The sequence below is a fragment of the Phodopus roborovskii genome, unplaced genomic scaffold, assembly GCF_943737965.1.
Source record: "Phodopus roborovskii unplaced genomic scaffold, PHOROB, whole genome shotgun sequence".
Taxonomy (NCBI): domain Eukaryota; kingdom Metazoa; phylum Chordata; class Mammalia; order Rodentia; family Cricetidae; genus Phodopus; species Phodopus roborovskii.
This window is the reverse complement of record NW_026126469.1, coordinates 15,117,763-15,125,369: the sequence shown is the minus strand read 5'-3', so window position 1 is coordinate 15,125,369 and position 7,607 is coordinate 15,117,763.

Below are 7,607 nucleotides of genomic sequence, written 5' to 3'. Positions count from 1 at the left end.
TGAGGACGTGGTTGGCACTGAAAATATTCAAAGGATGATAAGGGAAAGTAGAATTAAGTAAAAATCAGAGTAAATAAAAACAAATAATAAGAAGGTAGACTTGAGGCTGGAAGACATGGCTCAGCAGTTGAGAGTCTAACTGCTCTTGAATCCCTGCCAGGAAGATAATAACCACCTGTAACTTCAGCTTTAGGGGATCCAGTGTTCTCCTCCTGATCCTCTGCTATTTGAACTCACTTGCACACATACAAATCTCACATAATTAAAAATAGAATATAATCTTTTTTTAAGATGGTAGACTTTAGTCATGTCAATAATTACACTAAATATAAATGATCTAAATACACCAGTTTAGAAGCAGTTATTGTTAGACCAAAAAAACAAAAAACCAACCAACCAAAAAAAAAAAAAAAAAAAAAAAAAAAAAAAAAGAAGAAGAAGAAGCAAAACCACAAAAGACGTTCATCACTATGTTTTCTATAAGAAATTAATTTTTTATTTAAAATTTTAATACTACTACTATCACCACTATTGAAACAGGGTTTCTCTATGTATCCCTGACTGTCCTGGAACTCACTGTGTAGACTCAGTTGGCTTTGAACTCAGAGATCCTACTACCTCTACCTCCTAAGTGCTTGGACTAAAGGTGTCCACCATCATGACTGGCTGCTTAAATTGGTGTTTCTACAAGGTTGAGGAGGTTGTCTAATATTAATCTCTGTGTGGCACACCCAGTTTCCAAGTACCATTTGTTGAAGAGTCTTTCTTTTCTTTAATGTATATTTTCTTCCTTTGCCAACAATAAAACAGCTATAGCTGTATGAATTTGTTTCTAGGTTGTCTATTCTGTTGCAAAGTCTACTTGCTTATTTTTATGTCAATTTTCATTGCTTACTTTTTTATTATGACTCTTTTGTATGCCCTAAAGCCTGGAATTGGGATGCCTAGAGCATCTCTCTACCTGCTCAGAATTGCTTTGGTTATCTGAAAAATTGAGGTTTTTTGTGGTCCCATATAAATTTGAAGATATTTTTGCTGTTTGGTAAAGAACACTACTCATGTTTTACAGTGATTACATTGAATCTATAGATCATGTTGGGATGTATGACTGTTTATAAAATATTCACTATCCAAACCCTTAACAGGGGCAGTCTTTCTACCTTTAAGTGTCCTTTTAAATTTCTTTATTCAATGTTTTATAATTTTTTTTTCATTTATGTCCTTAGTTAGGTTTATTGTTAGGCTGTGAAAGTATGTATGTATGTGTGTTGTTTATGCATGTGTATTGTTTATGCATTTGTGTTCTTTATGCATGTGTGTTGTATATGGATACATGTATGCATGTGTTGTGAATGGAATTACTCATTTCTTTCTCAGCAAGATCATTAGGTTAGAAAAGTTACTAAATATCTGGGTGGTGGTGCACATCTTTAATCCCAGCACTCGTGAGGCAGAGGCAGGCAGATCTCTGAGTTCAAGGCCAGCCTGGACTATAGAACAAGTTCTAGGACAGCCAAAGCTGCACAAAGAAACTCCTGGCTTGAAAAACAAAAACAAAACAAAAAAAAAGAAAAAATACTTATTTTTATGCATTGATTTGTTATTTTGCTACCTTACAGTATTATCTGTGTTGTGTGAACAAACGTGTGTATTCACCTTAACAGGGTACAAAACAGACTAAAGAAACAAATCCACCCCATGTCTTGCTTGGTCACTCAGTGAGTCTAATTAGCATCACTTGCAAGAGAATGGGAGAAGGGCTATTTACAGTAGCATAGGCAACTTACAAGTGGCCTTCTCCCATTGACTGTCAACTGCCTATGTATTCTTCTGGAAGGGTGGGTCCTCATGAGCCCTTTCCCCAGCCACCATTAATTGGCTACAATCCTTGGGGAATAGGAGGAGCTCCATAATGCCTTGTGCAATTCTCTGGTTAGTAATCACAGTGCTGGGAACCCTGGAGGGTACATCTTGGCTGTGCCTGGAGGACCGCATCCTCAACAGTCTTTTGGTAGATCTTTAGGGTTTTATGCATAGAGAAACTTGCCACCTGCAATCAAGGATAGTTTGGTTTCTTCCTTTGCTACTTATATGTCTTTTGTTTGTTCCTGTCTCTTGTCTAATTGCTCTGGTGAAATTATCTAGTATTGCATTGAACAGTGTGGTAGGGATGGACATGCTGGTTGCCTCTGTGGTCTTCCAGTAAATGCTTTCAGTGGTTCCCTATTCAGTGTGGTGTTGGCTGTGGGCTCATCATATATGCACTTGGTATTGAGGGAGTTCCTTCTGTCTGTAATTTATTCACGAAGAGATGGTGAATTACAGCAAGTGCTTTTTTCTGGTTTTACCAGGGAAAGCAGACTATTTTTGGCATCTTTGAGCATGTAGAGATTGCTTAGAAAGGACACTAAACAACGAGTTTTTGATTAGTACATTCACTATGATTTTAAAAACATGAAATATAAGGTATAGCTTGAAATAAAGTATGTATAGTAAGTTGCCTACTAAGGCCTTGTGCCCATAAAGAGTGGAACTCCAGTACTGAAAAAAACAAAAACAAAAACAAAAACAAAATCCCAACTAACTCGGGCTGGAAAGATGACTCAGCTGTTAAAGGCTACGTTCCTAGGCTCACAACCCCCCTCCCAAAAAAACCCAACTCTTTAATCACAAAAGATACATCCATGTCCCTTAAGCCCATGAAAGTATGTTCAGCATCCTAACTATCAAATACTCTCACGGTAAGTCCAGTGAGCAAGTCAGGCAAGAAGGACCAACCAGGTGGCACTTGACAGACAACAGGAGAGTAGTGAGTGCCAAGGGGAAAGTGTGGTTGGGACCCAAGTCCAGTCAGTAAGGTTCACTGTCTGCAGCAAACTTTAAGGTAGTAATAAAATCAGCAAGGGACTGTCTGTATTTTACGATTATCACAACAGCAATTCTAAACAATGTCAGTAATAAAATATTCTTGCCACAGATCCCCACTTCAGCACTAGTAATAGCTGGGTCTCCATGCCGCCATGTCTAATGAGTCTTACTGCATCCCCCTGTAGGCAGACTTTTTCTTTGTGCCACCAGCTCACAAAAAAAAAAAAAAAAAAAATGACAAAGAGACTTATTATCAATTATGAAAGCTCAGCCTCTAGCTTAGGTTTGTTCTAACTAGCTCTTATAACTTAATCCATTTCTATTCATATGTGTACTGCCATGTGATTCCTGGCTTTTACCTCTTCCTGCATGTCCTGCTTCCTCTGTGTTCAGCTGGGGACTCCCCCTTTCTTCTTCCCAGAGTTCTCTCTGTTCAGAAATCCTGCCTATACCTCCTGCCCAGCTATTGACTATCTAGCTTTTTTACTAAGACAGTCATAGTGCCAGGTGGTGGTGATGCACACCTTTAATCCAAGCACTGGGAGGCAGAGGCAGGCGGATCTATGTGAGTTTGAGGCCAGCCTGCTCTACAGAGCTAATTCCAGGATAGCCTCCAAAGCTGCAGAGAAACCCTGTCTTGAGGGAAAAAAATCATAATGATATATCTTTACATAATGTAATCAATTATCTCTCAACACCCCCCCAGACAATGTATCTACTCACAAGAAGCTTCTAGAAAGAAATTATTAACCTTTACATGATAGTCCTTCATAGTTTGTTGATGGATCCTCTACCATTGAACACTAGGACAGCTTGGATTTTTCCAGACTTAGAAACAACATTTGAGTCACAGCTCTGTGCATGATTCTCAGTGTCTTCCGGGTTATTTCTCCAAGAGAGCAATGTTTCGTCTTGGGAGAATTTTGGAGAGTGAAGAGGTAGATGTGTGCCTCTGAGAGGAGAGCTTGACCAGCAGTGAGCTGCGGGCAGCTCTGATGAGACAGCCTTGTGTGGGCTCTTCCCACCTGTCACAGAGAGAGCACCAGTCACACATTTGGTGGTTAAAATGAAAGCAGTGTGGCTACAGGGTGGAGCATAAGGCAGGGGGTGTCTAACAGGATATCTGTGACGAATAGCATGCAAACCCGGGGCCTTGTTCCCCTGCACGTGGGCAAGCGATGGTGGTTCCTGCTGACTGCCTTCCAGCAGAACATATGGGAGCCAGAGCCTTTCCATCACCTGGCGAACGTCTCAGAGATCAGCAGAGAGGGAGGAAACACTGAACTGGGAGACAGAAGGCTCCTGACTTGCTCTTTCATCAGCTTTTAGGGAGCACAGCCATCGCTTATTAAGCAGTTATGTCGGGAAGCATATCTCCCTCCGGACCCGTGGAGCCACAAGACAGCGTAGATAATTAAGATCTATTGCATAAGCAGAAAAGGCTCCAGGAAGAACGCCTCCCTCACCTTCTCTGGCTGAGTCCTCCCATCCCTGCCTTCTTTTCATTAGGAGTGAGAGAGTTCAACATGGATTTGATTTTTCTCACTGTTGTAGGGGAAAGGCATTGATCTATGCCGAAGACGATGCTCTGCGTCTAAGTCTATAGACTGAGGACTGAGTTCCACTGGGGACCACTGTTCCTCTAGGCACAGCTGGGTTGATCACAGAGCGAACAGAGGCCCTAGGCTTACTTCTACCTATCTGACTTCCCTTCCCCAACCTGTAAAGTCAGAATAAGTGCCTGTTCCTCAACTAAGGAAACGGCCTTCACATAGAAAACACCTTGGAGTAAAAGAGCCCAAGGCTTGTTCGCTGGAATTCCTCCTTTACGTAAAGCATAGCAAGGATGAAGACATGAGTTCTGGTGGCTTTTCAAGACAGATGTTCTGTGAAATGGAGGGCTGTGATGAGCCTGACTGCATCTCATGTAGGTCTAGCTCATGCCTGGTGAAGCCACCAGGGGGACAGTCATTGGGTCCCCGGTCTGGGGCATCCTGGGCATGCCCTGCAGCAACGGAGGCTTACTGTAGCATATCCGCTGATATGCCTCACTCTGTGATCAAGTCTGGGTGGGCATCATGACTGAACTGAAGACTTGTAAACAAAACAAAGAAAACTCTCCTCCAATAGCTAGAACCTAACCTTCAAAGCCTCTAATGAGCGGCATGAGTGTTTTCTTCCACTTCTGGCCCATATCCCCTGCCTGTACTGTTGAGCGGCTCACCACACTAACTAACCTAGATCTCTGCAACCCAATGAGAACTTTGGAAAACCTCCCCTCAGCATCATTCCCCTGCCTTGTGCCACTGTGCTCTCAGAGTCAGATCCCGGGAGACCTGCCCAGTGGCTACCCGGCGAGTGCTTTTCTGGGAAGGGAAACACCACTACTGTGAGCACTGGGATTTTTGCTTTACAGCATGACCTGAATAACTACCGAGTAAATCGGGAGAAGTGCCTATCTCTCCAGAGAATTCGGAGGCAGAGATTAAAGCAGCAACACTGCAACTGGAGAACGGTTGGCACACCAAGCGCCCACAGTGCGTTAAGCTCACAAGTACAGAAATGGACGGCTGTGAATTAGGTGGTGATGAAAGCCAGGGCTCATGCAGGAGAGTCAGGAGGAGCCTGGAGGGAGCCGGAGAAGGAAACTGAGATGCCCTGGCGAGGAATCCCTCTTAATTCAGAGGGATTTTCTGTTACAGACTTCATGATGTTTTTAACTGAACCGTCTTCGTTGAGCTGCCCTGCACAGTACAGAATGCAAAACCAGCATCCCTGCCTTCTGACTGCTCAATGTCAAAAGTACCCTCTTCCTACATGTGACGTCCAAATGTACTTCCAGAGGGAGACAGACCCCTGTTTCACAGAGGAAATGTGAACTTTGCCCCAGGGGTGAAGGAAAGAAAGGATTAGGACTTCCTCTTTCCTTCTTTTAAATTGGATTATAAAATGTATAATTTAAGTTTTATTAACATGGTGGTAAAAACCAAGACAAGTCAGCAAGACAGCTAGCTGTACATCAGGCAGCCAGACAGAGAACCCTCTCTCGTTTTCTCCCAACTTACTGCAAGGAGTCACCGTTCACATGTCCAGTTAAGTGAATTTAGGATTGTTTTAAATAGCAGGTAGTAGAGCCAGGTGTTGGTGGCGCACACCATTAATCCCAGCACTCGGGAGGCAGAGGCGTGCTGATGGATCTCTGTGAGTTCGAGACCAGCCTGGTCTACAGAGCGAGTTCCAGGACAGGCTCCAAAGCAATACAGAGAAACACTGTCTCGAAAAACAATAATGATGATGGTGATGATAATAATAATAATAAAAATAAATAGCAGGTATTAAGAAACATGGGAGTCTGTTAGTTTTATCATTCTGAAGCACTTGAAAATGTGGTATATGTTTTTTTCCCTTGCAAAAGAAGCAAATTATACCAAATTTTCTGTCCTTTTCTATATATAGTAGGTTGCTTCCTGTAGCATGTCTGATATTTTCTTCCTTCCTTTTTTCTTTTCTACTTTTTTTTTTTTTGACAACTTAGCCTGTTTCTAACTAGTTCTTATAAATTAACACAAATGCTTTATCTACAGTCTTCCATGAGGCATGCTACCTCATCTGTACTGCCCACCCTGCCTCCTTCACCTTCCTTCCTCCCATAGTTCTCTCTTTGCCCGGAAGTCCCGCCTATACTCTTCCTTCTAGGTACTGGCTGTTCAGCTTTTTCTTACACCAACCACAGCAACACATCTTTACACAGTATGCAAATATACTCTTGATAGTCACAGATTGGTTGTAGGTCACTGCCCAACACAAAAACCCGTGGAAGCCTGAGTCCTTCTATTACAAGAGGTAGTATTTAAATATAATGAGACAGGTCCTCTCTTATTCTTTAAGTCCTCCCTAGACTTCTTGTAAAATTCAGATAATGTAAGTGCTGTACACAGTGTTGTTCTTTTGCATCATTTAGGAAAATGTTTACACGTGTACAATTTTCTTTCAACGTTTTTGATTTTTTCTTGGTTGACTCTATAGATGCCCACATATTCATGGGGACAGCTCTGCTTCCTGCCCAGTTTTTCTACAGACCTAAAACTACTTCCAAACCAAATCCTATTAATTAAAAAAAAAAAAAAAAAAGAAATTACAACAGACGAGTTCAGCAAGCATATAGGAATCCATACACCAGAACTTATCTGAGTTCTGTGTAGCAGCAATGAACAATCTGAAAATGTAGTCACCATGACCATAGTTCACATAAGGAAGCTGTGGGACCTGAGATAGTGCAGATCCTGAACACTCTCACCACTGCAGGAAGTAATATAGGATTAACACAATCACCTCACCAGAAAACCAGGCATGGTGCCTGTTTAGTAAACAAAAGCTCTGAACACAATAAGGCTTCAGTAATAACTGCTGTTATTGTAGTCTGTAATCTGGGAAACTCTGGAGGCCTTTATCTGTGTGTGGTGGGCTGGGAAGCTCCCTGGCCTGATAAGCCTCAGGGTGACCATTCACTAGCTTCCTCACTCTGGAGCCTCAGCATCCTTGTCTGAAACACACAGGAACTGGACCTAGTACAGCAAGTAGTTCTGATAGTTGAAGGGCCTGCCCACCAAAGCGTCTTCCTGTGATAAATGATGCATGTATCTGGCCCACTGTCTTCATGCTAGAAAAGCAAACCATACTAAATGCCGTAGCAAAGGAAACAAGAAAACAACCACTACCACCACCACCACCACCACCAC